This window comes from Dermacentor andersoni, chromosome 3, assembly GCF_023375885.2.
Source record: "Dermacentor andersoni chromosome 3, qqDerAnde1_hic_scaffold, whole genome shotgun sequence".
Lineage (NCBI taxonomy): Eukaryota > Metazoa > Arthropoda > Arachnida > Ixodida > Ixodidae > Dermacentor > Dermacentor andersoni.
This window is the reverse complement of record NC_092816.1, coordinates 124,486,082-124,500,965: the sequence shown is the minus strand read 5'-3', so window position 1 is coordinate 124,500,965 and position 14,884 is coordinate 124,486,082. Positions and strand designations below refer to the sequence as shown.

The following is a 14,884-nucleotide window of genomic DNA, read 5'->3' as shown; positions in this document are numbered from 1 at the left end:
TAACGTTGGCTCTTGCAGCTAGCGCGTCTCGCCATCCTTTCCGGCTCTTCTTCCTCTCCCCCTTCCCTAGTTCCCGATGCCTCCTAACTTCACTCTCATTCATTTACCTTATTCATTATTTTAACTCATGTTGATTTTGCATGCTTGCTCGTGTCAAAGGCACTGTTTCAGCCTACAATTCGCGGGGCTTCGACGTGTCAGCTGAACCCAGCTGCATGCTTCATCTTTCTTTTCCAATTTCCTCACTTCTCTCTTCCCTGGTTATGTCATATCACCTTCCCCTTCTTCGAGGCCATTCCTTGGTCTCCGCGTGCTCTCTGGTCGTTCCATATAATCTGTCTTTAGCCAAGCGTGCAGCCCAAACATCGGCTTCATCTGCCTGGCCGTTTCTTCTGGACGCCTGGTGTGGAATTCTTGCTGGGCTATGCTAGCATCAATCGCCTACCCCTGAATGAATGAATGTGTATTGTTTAGTGGCGCAAGGGCCAGGTATGGCCAAAGAGCGCCATGACTGACCGCCTACCTTTGGCCTACCCCGAAGAGCGATCGGCGCCTACGACTTGCGGCCTTCTTGCAAGGCTACGTTGACGACACTGGCCTACCCTTGGACATGCACAAGTTTCGAAGAGCGCTTTGCGCCCTCGACTCGATTTGTTTTAATAAACTTCGCTCGTGCGGCGCATGGCAGCCGGAGCGGTAAGTGGGCGGTTCTGGGGTGTTATGGGGTTCTTAAATACGAGCACGCCTTTCCACTATGCGAAACAATTCTAAGTTTCCCTACGGCGAACACATTTTTCTCCTGACCACCTATTCAGGCTAGTCTCCGATTTGTTTATTATAATCGGATTTTACGTAAATTTCACTTGGGGTAGCTCAGGCTCCCCCTTTTCATTTGTTTTTTATTGCCTTTTACACCTCCTATACCTTACTGGTGGTGCGGGCATCCCCACCTAATTTTTTATTTTTTTCTTCTTACTTTTGGGGACACAGAAAGCTAAGGGGATCGTGTCACAGGCGTCGATACGGTGTCGTTGTGTTGAAGCGTTAAGATGGTGCGTTGGAGAATGTTGAAGGTGATGGAAGGTACATGTCACGTTGCAGAACTTTTACATGCCGCCTGTCATACCATGATAAGGTGGTAATTTGTGGCGAAATCCAGATCCGCGCTGAAGACGATGACCAGTGCGATGGCCACTTTTTCGACTACAGATGTTCTGTGGGCTGATAAAAATGCGTCAACAGGTCTTGACCATGTCCACTACACAATGCTGGCGCACCTATTTCAAGCATGGGTAGTGGCACTCCTTCAACGTTTTAACAAGATATGGAAATCTGGGGTAATGCCTACAGATTGGAAAAACGCAATATTTGTGCGTTTTCTAAAATTCGGTAAACTGGCAACATCCCCAAACTGCTACAGACCCATTGAACTAACAAGTTGCCCAGCCAAAGCATCTGAGAGTACTATAAACATAATACTCACATTCATCCTCGAATCAAGACGCCTAATAGACATGGACCAGCGCAGATACGAAAAGCGCTGCTCCACCACTGACCACTTCGTCCGACTAGAACATGAAATACGTGATGCGTTTCTACACAGACAACACTGTTTCACGGTTTTCTTCAATTTAGAAAAAAGCTTATGATACCACGTGGCGATATAGAATTTTGAGAGACCTGACTGACTTGGGAATTCGCGGCGCAAGGCTAGAGCACTGTAACATAAAACTATTGCAAACTTTTTTATTCCAATTCTGTAATCAGCCATCCGCGATTGGTCGAAAACTTTTTTGAACCAGCCCCCCTTCACCTGGCTGTCACGCGACGTCACGAAAACCGTGATACCTCCCCATCTGATATGATGCGTACACACTGATTATGCATGATTTGACCTTAAAAAAGAAAAACACTTATTTCTGATTCGACGCCTTTTCGCCATTAGCCCCCGGCTATTGGTCAAAAGTTTGAGGGCTGCACCCACTTCACCTGCCTGTCACGCGACGTCACAAAACCGCAAAAACTCAACGCGTCAAAGTGACGTTTACGCATTAAACGTGTATTAATATGCCGAAGAAAACTGAATTTTCTTATGAATAGCCGCAGGCTGCCCCGTTCCGAAAGGAATAAAAAATAGCTGCCGCCGATCGCTCAGGCGCTGGCTACTCGCACCTGCCGGAAAGCATGGGTATATTTGCGTATAATAAAACTTCTTGCGTGTCCGTGTAACGTTTTGGAGCACTTTCGGCACGTTTATGACCTCATTCTATGAACTCGTCTTTGATGAGGATTAGTTTTAGCGTCATTCTTAAGCTTCCGTTGCATGCCGCCGCGATTTTCGACCAGCCACCCCAAACTAAATAAGGGAAAGCGGACCAGTCAAAGACGCCGGCACAACCCTCTTCATGCGGTTACCGATTTTCAGTGCACTGGCTCGGCCCCGTCGAATCCCCCTCCACTTCAGCATGCTGCTCGCCTCTTGTCAGCCAATTAGATAAGACAAGCCGCTCAGTGCAGGCAATGTTATTCGTTTTTCAAGCACACAAAAGTGACCTCCTATGAACGACGAGAGCGTTTGATTTGTATGTCCAGACAACCTTGCGGGTACCCGCCCGATGCTTGCGTCGGCGGTTACGCAAATTTGACATCAGGAGATTGGAATAAAAACATATTGGAATAGTTTTACGTTACAGGGCCCCTAAACTACATGCCTATCTGATTTGATGTAAGGTAGAACATTTCAGGTACGTCTGGGCACTTTACTTTCACGCGCAGTTACACAAGAAAATGGCGTTCCACAAGGTTTTATTCACAGCACGACATTTTTTCATAGTCAAAATGAACTCCGTTAATAAAATCCTTCCATCCTCTGGCGTGCAATTAATATAAGTCGACGATCTGCAAATGGCTTGTGGTGCCTCAAACTTATCTACCTGCGAAAGACAACTACATATAACAATAAATAATCTCACACTGTGGGCTGACAAAAATGATTTCCACTTTTCACCCAACAAAAACGTTAGAGTTGTCTTTTCCCACCAAGCCAGGGGCCCTATAACGTAAAACTATTCCAATATGTTTCTATTCCAAACTGCTGGCGTCAAATTTGCGTAACCACCGACGCAAGCACCGGGCGATCACCCACAGGGTTGTCTGTAGAGACCAATCAAACACTCTCCTCGTTCGTAGGAGGTCAGTTTTGTTTGCTTGAAAAAAACGAATAACATCGCCTACACTGAGCGGCTTGTCGTACCTAATTAGCTGACAAGAGGCGAGGAGAACGCTCAAGTGGAGAGGGATCCGCTGGGGCAGAGCCAGTGCACTGAAAATCGATGACTGGATGAAGAGGGTGGTGCCGGCGTCTGCGATTGGGCGGCTTTCCCTTACTTAGCTTGTGGTGGCTGGTCGAAAATCGCGGCGGCATGCAACGGAAGCTTAAGAATGACGCTAAACTGACCCTCAGCAAAGAAGAGTTGGCAGATTGAGGTGGTAAACGTGCCGAAAGTGCTCGAAAACGTTACACGGTCATGCAAGAAGTTTTATTATAACGCAAATACACCCATGCTCTCCGGCAAGTGCGAGTAGCCAGCGTCTCAGCGATCGGCGGCAGCCATCTGTTATTCCTTTCGGAACGGGGCAGCCTGCGGCTATTCCAAAGAAAATTCAGTTTTGTTCGGCATATTAATGCATCTTTATCGCGTACACGTCACTTTGACGCGGTGAGTTTGTGCGGTTTTGTCACGTTGCGTGACAGGCAGGTGAAGTGGGTGCAGCCGGAAAACCTTTTACCAATAACCGAGGGCTAATGGTGAAAAGGGTTCGAATCAGAAATAACTTTTTTTCGTTTTTCTTTTAAATCATGCATAATCAGTGTGTACACATCATATCAGATGGGGAGCTATCGCGGTTTTCGTGACGTCGCGTGACAGACAGGTGAAGTGGGGGTGGTCGAAAAACGTTTTCGACCAATCGTGGAGGGTTGATAGCAGAATTGGAATAGAAAAGTTTGGAATAGTTTTACGTTATAGCGCCCCAGGTTTACTCTGAAATCTAGTTTCGAGATTGAAGGGCGCAACACTGCCGGTAGAACCATACTACAAATGTTTAGCGTAAGCTTTGGCCCAGAAGTAAACTTCGTGGCCCACATTACGAAAATAAAAGTTACGGCAAATAAAGCACTAAATATTCTCAAAGTGTTATAGCAAAAGCACTGTGGATGCAACCGAACATGCCTACTACGTATGTATCGGTCCTTTTTTACGTAGCATTCTCGACTACGGTAATTTAGTTTATAGTGAAGCTATAGCACTCTTACACTAAACTTGATCCAATTCATAAAGTCGGCCTAGGACTGGCAAGCGATGCCTACAGAACATCGCACCTCCGAAGGTTATACGCTGACGTTAATCAGCCTTCCTTACAGCGCCGCAGAGCTCTACTTACTATTTCCTACCTAATGAAAATTCGGTCATTACCGCAGCATATATGCCACAACATCGTAACACCATGCAACTCACGGTTACACTACGCAAGTAAACTGAACATTACTCGGCCAGTTCTCTTACGACACAAGGAATGCTGCGGCCATTATTATATTCTTCATGAGGTCCTGCAGGTTGCTGAAAGGTCACAAAGACTGGCCCCATGGTTCGATTTTACACAGCCATGTGATTGGAAGCCAACACATCTAAAGGAGAAAAAACATTCCGCGCTATTGTGCACAAATATGAAAATCACGCAGAATTTCACACAAACGGTTTTGAAACACAGAAATACGTGGGTGCCGGAACCGCGACGAAGAACGGAGAAAATAGCATTCGGATAAATTATTTTTATACGAATGAATCTTTACCGCCTAAGTTTGTGCGATATGGACGGGAGTTATAAAAATTACCACCGACAAGCGGAAGAATGCCTTCATATATACAGTGTTATAAAGTTTCTGATGCAACGACATTTAATGAGGAGGGAAGACAACCGATGGTCATTAAGGGTTACGGACTGGATTCCAAGGGAAGGGAAGCGTAGCAGGGGGCGGCAGAAAGTTAGGTGGGTGGATGACATTAAGTTTGCAGGGACAACATGGCCACAATTAGTACATGACCGGCGTAGTTGGAGAAGTATGGGAGAGGGCTTTGCCCTGCAGTGGGCGTATCCAGGCTAATGATGATGATAAAGTTTGTAAACAGGGATAAGGTGCCTCAGAAAGGCTGGCCAACGTTTCAATAGGAGGACCTATCTACGTCAAAGGCGGCCGCGTCATCCTCGGCATGTTAGTTTTAAAGGGTCAGTGCAGTGACACCACAGTGTGCTACTCCATCTGTCAGCCCCTTTCTTGATACTGGGCTACATTTATACATATTCGATAAGTGCACTCTGTGCTCTAAAGATAAACTCGGTGTCTTAACTCCTGCTTGGCGATATCCTAAGCGTGGTGATTCATAATAACCATGGAAGAACCATGCGGTTCTGCTGGGTCCCAAGCCATGTTGGGATACCAGGGAATGAAGAAGCAGATAGATGCGTATCCATGACAGCGCACAAATACGTAACTCGCACAAAACTTCCACAAAAACACATTATTCGAGTGATTCGTAAGGCCCTGATACTAAACTTGCAACAAGAATAGAATGCTTGCATAAATAACAAGTTACACGCAACAAAACCCCGGCTTGGCGATTGGAAGTCGTGCCTCACCAGCAAGGCTTCTTTGAGGTGATCCTATGTCGACTTCGAATTTGGTATGCACACCTGACCGACAATTTTCTACTTCGAAAAGAAAATCCGCCAACTTACGAGAAGTACTGTGAACCACTTTCAGTAACGCAAATTATGATGACAGATCAGCATGTTGAAACACAGAGACGGAAACTTTTACAGAATCTGTATAACTTTCACATACATTTACCCATCGCCTCCGATCGGGACATGATCCACTGAGGTCTTTGACTGACTTTTAAAATTCGTAGATGAAGCCGTTTCTTTGACACAGAATATAAGCAAACGCAGCTTTCGCTGCCTTAACATTTGCCTTCTAAAAGGAGTACTGACACAAAAATTCGAAGTCGCGTTAACGTGTGAGATCGATTTATGGGGGCAGACACACACACTCTGCAAAATATGCACGGCGAATATAGCTTAGCGCAGCACCTTAACGAAGCACCTCCCGACATCTGCATCAAGCAAAGAATGTAAACAAGCGAGAAAACACTACGTCACCAGTTTGCGCTGCCATTGGGGCGTGCCCTGCGAGCAAGTTTTTCGCCGCTCCTATAGCCCCCGTGTTTTTTTTTGTTTTTCGTTGCAGGCGGCAGCGCAATAAATCGGCTAAAAGTTGTTTCCGACATGAAATAACTCAGAGTAAAGTGACCTCGAAAGTTATAAAACGTTGAGGGAAACAGTAAATCATTGCCGTGATTTTGACTCGCAAGCGGTCAGCGCAGCCCTCGCGGCAATCGTCTAAGCGAAAGGGCTCGCCTTGCTAGCGTGTGTTCTCATCGCTACCGACGGCGTCGGGAAAATTAATTGTATTGTCACTTATGAGCGACTTAAATGTGCAGACGTACATTGTGTTGACGAATATAGGTGTTATATTACGAGCTGCGGACGGGTCGCAGGGGCCATCAGCCTCGGACCAGACGGCTAGCGAGCTAGGCCTTTATACCATTTCCCAGCGAACACCAGCTCGCTTGGCTTGCTCAGCGTCGATAAGCGGCAGAAGTGGTCCGAGTTCGTGCGCCGCACTGGACGCTTAGAATCGACCCCGCTGAAGGGCAGCCGGATTTGCTCGTTTCATTTCGAGCGCACCTGGTATAAACAATACACACCGAGCTTAGAGCAATCCGACGATCTTCCACCAAGGCTACGCACCCCCAAGCCTGATGCTGTGCCGACTTTTACCCCGCCCTGTATCCTGCTCCGGAATATGTTTCATTCCCAAAGCGCCCTCGACGAATGGTTCGTACTACTTGTAGCGGTGCGCATGGACATTGATAGCTGTCGTTTGCCGCACTTTCCGAGTCACTGCTTTGCTTTGTAGTGGATCCAATCAAAAGTGGTTGGCCACGTCTAATACGACGGCGACTCCCGCCTGCAGGAAATAGTCACCGCTGGTGGATGAAACCGAGGACGAAAACGAGGACAACGATGATGGCGAGGACATCGCAAACCACGTGCAGGCGTAGCAGACGAACTAGCAACTAGCGAGCGCGCTGGCGTGCGTACGTCGCAGTTTTGTGTGATCACGTGCCCAGCTGTGTTTACATTCCTTCTTTGACCTATCTCGTTGCTCTACGAAACCGAAACTTGAACTGGTCGCTACAAACAAGACTCCAAATAATTACCTGTCCTGCTCTGAAGCAAATGATGTTTCGTGCTGTGATTACTGGGTCATTAGCTACTTATTGCAGCGGAAAAAAACAAGATCGAAAATTTTTGTGTCAGTACTCCTTTAATATCTTGTCACTGGCGCAGGTTGTGTGGGCGTCCCGGTGGGCGTAACACAGCCGCGTCATTGTAAAATGTGGTTCGAAATACCTGGCCGTTATTTTGCAGCGATGCCTTATGCCTTATTCTATGCTATTCTTATCATCCACCACACACAGCCGCCTGATCGCGTTGATAATGTGGGCAGACCGTCACTCTGAACAGGGGCCAAGCGCGAAAAGCCTGAAAAAGCATAGAATCGGAAAAGGCATCGCTACAAAATACCGGCCCTGATTTCTGATAAGCCAGAAAAGGAGCCTAAGCGAGATAGGTAACGACGCCAACTTCCTGTCTCCGCACCTTTGGCATCGTGAATTCTGGCACCGTCTGCTTCCGCCACAGTACTTTCTTATTTGTACAGAAGGATTTCATTGCATTCTGAGAGCACCTAAACTCCAAGCAAACAAGTTTTGACAGCATTTCTAGAGCAATAGTTGCTCAAATACAAGAAAATACTTTACAATCCGGGATACAACAACAAAAAAAATGTCACAGTATCGCGCGAGAGGTGAAGCATCAATCGTGATACCAAATTAAACAGCTATGGGAAGGATAGTAGCCCTTATCGGCCATATAATCTTGTGAACGTTCGCTTACTGACTAAATTAGCAAGCACGGTGTCGCGCGCACAAGCAAACATGAACACATCTATCATCTAACCGCGTACACTGGATGCGAAAACGCTGGCGTGAGGAAGCGCGGCAGCAGCAGCGAGTGAACTGACCTTCGTGCTGCCCCTCGGCTTCAACATAAACTAATGTTGAATTCCAATGGCGGAGTCGGAGCAGCCGACGGACTCCGCGAGCGAGCACTCGACTCTGGCGCAGAGCAACGCCTCCGGATCCGCGAGTGGAACACACCCTGCGCCGCCGGAGCAAGGCGGAAGCGGAAGTTCTATCACCGAGTTACCCAGGATACCTTGCGTGTTGTCATTTTTTTCCGCTGTTTGCTCCCAGCACCGCCGCACCGGTCACTTGTCTCTTCAGCGCCGTTCACCTGTTGTTTTTGTAAAAGTGCGGAATGGATATCTCGCCAAGCGTGCAGCAGCTTTTGCTTCCTCGCGAGTCGTGACCGGTGGCGCCTCCCAGCAGGCAAACGTGGTAAAGGAAATACGTCACGCAGAGTTCCGGTCCACTCCGCCGATTTTGGCGGAGCATCTTTTTCTGCTCCACGGACCGACTGCCGTTCTGGATCCCCTCCGACTCTCTCATTGGAACACCTTACTCCCGCCCTCACTCTGCCATTGGAACAAACTTGCTCCGAAACGAGCAGAAAAACTTGCTCCGACTCCGCCATTGGAATTCAACATAAGAGGCGAGGACAAAGCGCGCACGAAGCCATCAGTCCTCGTTGCGCCTAGATCCTTCCCTAATCGCAGATCGCTTTCAAAATCGCGCACAGCCGCCACCGAAGTCGGACGTCTCTCCATCCCCATCCCCCCGCTGCCTTACGCGTCCTGGTAGCCAGCCCGTTCCTCCCCGCCTTTCTTAGCTGCGCGCGCGAAATCGAGCCTCCATCCTCGGCTCACCGTCACGCGTTTGCACACGCACACACAGCATACATCGCGCGGCCACGATGTTATCAGATGCACTTGGACATTTTAGGGAACACCATGGCGATGCAGACGGAGACGACACGGAAATGAGCCTGGAGTGTCCAAGTAATTGCTACCGCATTATAATGTTTAAAAGCTGCGCTCTAAACGAAATAAAAGGTAAGGAAGGTTGGCCTTAATTGATTGGATTCGGTAACGTTCAACATTTTATCACTAATTATCATCAAACACATTTTTGTAATCATACCTCTGAGATCAGAACTGCTTACAGTGGTACTGCTTAATGTCCCTTTCCCAAGCACGCAATCGGAACGCGTGAGTGTAATCTCATTCCATTTTCGGTGGAATGCGGCTGCCGCGGTTGACGATTGAACCCGCGGCCACTGCTTGAGCATACTGAGAATGCGGTGCAGGCGACGCCTGAGAATCGAGAGCCGCTGGTTGGAAAAAAGGGAATGTAATACATTCCATCCTGATGTATTTGACTAGTTGTTCTTTGACGTGTTCAACAGACTTTTTGCATGTCTACTTCAGTGTGATGGGCTCTAGTACTGAATCTTATTTCGCTACTTCCACCTTTTGCATAATGTTCAAATTTGTGTTTTGAATTGTGTTTGTCATGCCCCTGCCTAGGGTAATCGAACCTTAGTAAGGTAACAAATAAATAAATAAATAAATAAATAAATAAATAAATAAATAAATAAATAATACAAATTTTTGACAACTGTAGTATAACCATGATCACGCTGTTAATGAGATTTCCTGCAGGAGCATGGCATAAACTAGGTATGGCCGCTACTGAATATGCAGAGTAGTGTTTTTGAGCCCTTCGATGATGATAGAGAAATCATTTATGCCTGCGTTGTGGAAACCTTGGCCAAGGTTAAATGATTTGCTACGATATATTTCTCGTTCCGAAATTTTCGCTCTCCGATGTATGTCCAGCCGCTGCGGCGCCGCGATCGAAATGTCCTTTGATCGGCACACCACAAGAGCGAAAAATAAAATGCTCGTTAGAAAATGGAATCAGCACTGCTTTTGTTTTTCGTTAACCGTCTAACTGTAAAACGTGAAGTGAACAATGAAGGAAGCTCTACGATACCTGTGTAATATAAAACTCAGGGGAAATAATTGCTGGCCACTCTTTAAAGCGTGTCAAGCGTGCCAGAGCCCTTGCGCTGTATTAACGTGAACGCAATCAGCGAGTGAGGTTCATTGTATGTATGTATGTATGTATGTATGTATGTATGTATGTATGTATGTATGTATGTATGTATGTATGTATGTATGTATGTATGTATGTATGTATGTATGTATGTCAGAAATAAGACTACAAGAATATTCTGCTTTCTTATAAGTAATGACCCCAACCATTAAGTATGAGAGCAGCTCCCAATCTTCGAAAAATTCATTTGGCAGTCCTTAAGCGCGCGGCCACTGATGATCCGAGAGGATCACGCGAATTACTATAGCACACGTGCGGCCAGAGTGAAAACAACCTTGGGTCAAGGAAATGACTGCGCTGTCCGCGTATGGGCCCACGTCGTCATCTGCTGAGCATGCACGCTATTTGGCGTGTAGGCAATCCGTTCGATTTTGCATAACACATCCAAGTACATATTAGAGGAAGAAGTAGGATGCCCACGTAACGGTGACCGTAGATGATTTTTTTTTTCCATACCTTCCGTTTCCAAGGAGCTCTAGCTGGAAATCTGGTAGTACGACTGGTTCTTTGTTGGTGCAGTCTGACACGTGTCGCCCATAGGAAAGTCTTCTGCTGCTCTTGCGCTTTCTCCGTGTTGCAGTTGTTGCCCAGTGGGTCGTGTGCAGCCCGTGGTATGTATAGTTAGGGAAGTGTTTGCGAGCATATTTAACATTGAAGAAGGTGAAAACAAGCCGCCGTACCTTAAAAAAAAGATTTACTAGTGACAATGTTCCGGATCCTACACTAGAGACTTCTTGATGATGAGTATAAAAATGCGATAGAACAGTCGCTAAAGTACGTCGTTTAACGTTACCGAGAGACGTAGCGTGTAGAGGTTGCATCTTATATACCATTGCTCCGGTTGGGAATAATTTGTCACCTGTATGCTCCAGGTGCACCGGTCACGTTGTTTAGACGACTATTTTGTCGTTCGTAGTCCGATTGTAAACAATGATACCGTGTTGGAGCGGAAACGTTAACGTTACTCCATTCTTGGTGATCGGTATTTGTCTTTATCTTTAAGCGCGTTCCGTCATGACTGCACGACACGTCGTGAAAACCTCGATTTCAGAGTTGGCATTGGCGGCCTTGACAGTCTACTTGCGCACGCAGCATTTGGGGAGCTTGCATAAATACCGTTCTTGTAGTTAGCGCCATATTTCGCTGCTGAAACATACTTTAGAAACACTGTTTACCTTCTTGTTTAGCAAGTATAGTATACTCTATTTTCTTTTTGATACTTTACATATTAATCATATGACAGCGATACCTTGTGTCATTACTAGCAAATAAGTATAGGAGACTTGGGGAAAGCACTCGCCTAGAGTAGCAGAACGCTTCAATCTTTTCCTTGTGCTAAGTGACAGCGGAGAAATCTTTCGCAAATTAAGGAGTTCACATGTGCTCACCTTATGCCAAGATCGGACTTATGAAAATTCTGCGATACTTGCAGAAAACCATGTCGCGAAGCTGTTGCCCACGTTTCGACCGCCAGTTCTGACAACACTGAAGTATGCGCGAGTATTCACCTCGGCGTAAACGGTTTCTGGCGCTAATTATGATGTCACCGCATTTAAATTCACGGCAGCGATGATCGGATTCCTTAGGAGGCTGCATGCAAAGATCACAGTTGCATCAAACTTTATATGCACGTTGAACAACAATAGGCGGTCAAACTTAAACAGATTTCTGGATCCAAAATTATGCATGCTGTATTTATTCCACTTTTGAATACTATAGCACCTGACGCTGCATTGGCAGTAGTGAAAGTACTGAGATCTAATTTGTTATTTTAATTGACTCAATAAATATGTTTCTACGCCGACCATAGCGTTGACGTTGTGACTTTCGGCAGCGGATGTGAAACAAGCGCACGTGCGTATATGTTTAGGCTGTTCGCGTTTTGATTGGCCAGGCATGAATGTCACACTGTACACGTTAACATCTTGCATGTAGTCAACCTTTAAGTAAAAGAAGGCGCGTTTTACTCTCTTTTAAACCATGTAGAGGTATCAGTAGTGTGCAACCCAAATTAATATATCTTTACAACTGGCACTACTCCCCCCCCCCCCCTTATGTAGGTGTGGTTTACACAATGCGCAGTGAGTAGGTTATAGGATGTTCTGTGGCGCACTGACGTCGCGTCGCGCCAGGGCTGATGACGATTCAGGCTCTTCTAGGGGTGTTTCATCATCATACGAGACGGCGCCTCACGTATTCGCAGAATATTGCATTCTAATTCCGTTATACGAAAGAAAGTCATTAGAGACGTTTAACTTGGCCATAGGCATATTACAGCTTTCTACTGGTACACCAGACACAGGCGTACACAACAGCAACGCTGGTGCCATTTTATCACATTGACGTCACCTACTGCACGCAGAAATATTATCGGAAAGGCCGATACTTATTTTCTGCCATTACAAAGGCTTTGGCAACAACCATCATTAGCGTGCAGGAATGTTTATTTATTTTTCGGGTTCCTGCTGGATCAGTGAGGCAACACGAATGTTTATCGGGCGTTGTAGTCGAAGAAATTCTCAAAAGAATGTTGCTTTCACCGCTCCTAAGGCAACATGGTCGGTGAGAAACCGTGGCCACAGGTTGTCGCGGGCAGGTCATAATGGCGAAACAGCTTCTGCTTCCGCTCGATGAAAGCCACGTTTTGTTTCGAAGCAACACAAGTGTTCACAGGGTAAGTGATGTGCGAAAGTTTAGGCCTCCTTGTTTTTTTTTAATTGGCTTTTATATTTATATTTCTTAGTAGGATAATCTTTGTTTGGCCGCTTCAATTTCCGTAGTTATTTTTTGCATTATTTTCGGGATAAGACAAGCAACACGTTCTGATGCAGAGCCTAGCGGGTGAGAAACGTGGGCGGGGCCCCTTTCAAATGAAGTTCTTCTGTACACAAGCCCTGTCATAAGTATTATATATTGATTTGGGACGGCAAAGTTAGGCAACCAATCAAACGACTACGCTAACACTTTAATGCCCAAACACTGTTCCAGGCCATACAAAACTGGAACAAATTATTCACCATTATTTCTGACCGCGGAGAGTAAGCTTGTACAAAACCATGACACCTTATTTCAGTTAGAACCTAATTAGTGTAATAATCAATCAATTAGTCAATGATTTGTTGAACCACCTACGACTGAAACTTCACTCCAGTATATCGAAAACACATTTTAAGCTTTCCTTTAAGTTTTCTGCCCACGTAAACCAACCTTTTGAGGCATCAAACCGAGCATACGATACACAGGCTGTCCCACCTGACCTTTCCCTAAGCTTAAAAGTATGCCGGAGCAGTCCAGGCGATCATGGTCAAATGCGCGATGTTGGTCATTGTATTTAACAAGCCAACCTTTTCTTGTATTCTGCTTCATCACGGACTTAGTCAAAATACGTACCAACCTTTCAAGTATCAACTTTAGTGCAATACTTCTAAAGAGTTCTAACACTATAAAAAAATTATAGTGTTAAAAAAAATGTATAATTAAGCAGCTTCGAACTTCGTGCCTGTTGCGTCATAAATATTCCTACTACCTAAAGAAAGTGAGCGAAATACGAGGAAAAAACGAAGAAGCGCACCCCACATGCCCGCTTGCCCACCACGACTGCTTGTTCTCGAACGCACCGCGCAGGCACGTACCCAGGATTTCGTTTCAGAGGGGGGGGGGGGGGGGGGCAACCTAAGGTAACTTGTCTATGCAAATGAGGGAGGCGGGTACCTTTACTGAGGCCGTCGGCGAGGCTTCACCGTAGATTTAAGTTGTATCCCACTATAGTAGCGTTTTTTGAATTAGCTCTGGAAGAATTATAGAGAAATATATCTCTGCGGGACAATCACAGTTCTTCTGGATCCCTGATTTACTGCTCTACCAAGTTAAGTGCCAAAACCGAGTCGTATTGTTATTTGGGAACTTGCGTAACGATGCGTGGCTGCCAGTCCCATACAAACGCGTAGAGTGCAGGACGCTGCGGTTCTAGGCGTACTGCGCCCACCGCAGAAGGTTCGAAAAACACCTACATAAGCACAGCAGAGAAGTGGCTACGTCAGGCGGCTGGACTGATAACCGCCGAAGCGCCATTCAAAACACACGGAATTGTTCTCCACTTCCGGCGGCGTTTTCTCTACTTCCTTTTTAAATGAAAAGATGTTGATTCATAAAAACTTTAATAAACAAAGGCTAAATTTGTTAATTTTCACTTTTCCTTCCTGTTTGGGTGTTGCCTTCGCACTATCCCTGAGTACATCGCTTAATGTCTCAACTCCTTGCGATTCTTGTTTGCAGTTGCCAATTTTGCACGAAAAGTGCTGTACAGTTAGGGAAAACCCAAAAGAGGTAACGGGTGACAGTCATATTGCTTATTGGTTTAACGGTTATTGCAAGCTTTGATGATGGGTGCCGTCTCGCATTATTTTATTTTCCATCCTTTCTAATCCATATCGCGGGTATATGGTCCAGAGGATCTGCCAGCGTTGCGGCGAGCCGTCACTCGATGAAGTAACGAAGCAAAAGGAAAAGTTAAATGCAACTGGCGTTTTTTCCAGCCGAAACTCGTTCCACGACCATACAGACCAGCTGACTACGAACCGATCCCCTTTCCTGGTCCCTGGATCCGTCTAAACAAGGAA

General features: G+C 46.1%; 1 protein-coding gene across 2 annotated transcripts in view; it reads left to right on the top strand.

Moving 5' to 3' along the window:
- LOC126538522 (uncharacterized) overlaps nt 1-14,884 on the top strand; it is an 87,712-nt gene that overhangs the window by 56,064 nt on the left and 16,764 nt on the right. The window lies entirely within an intron of this gene.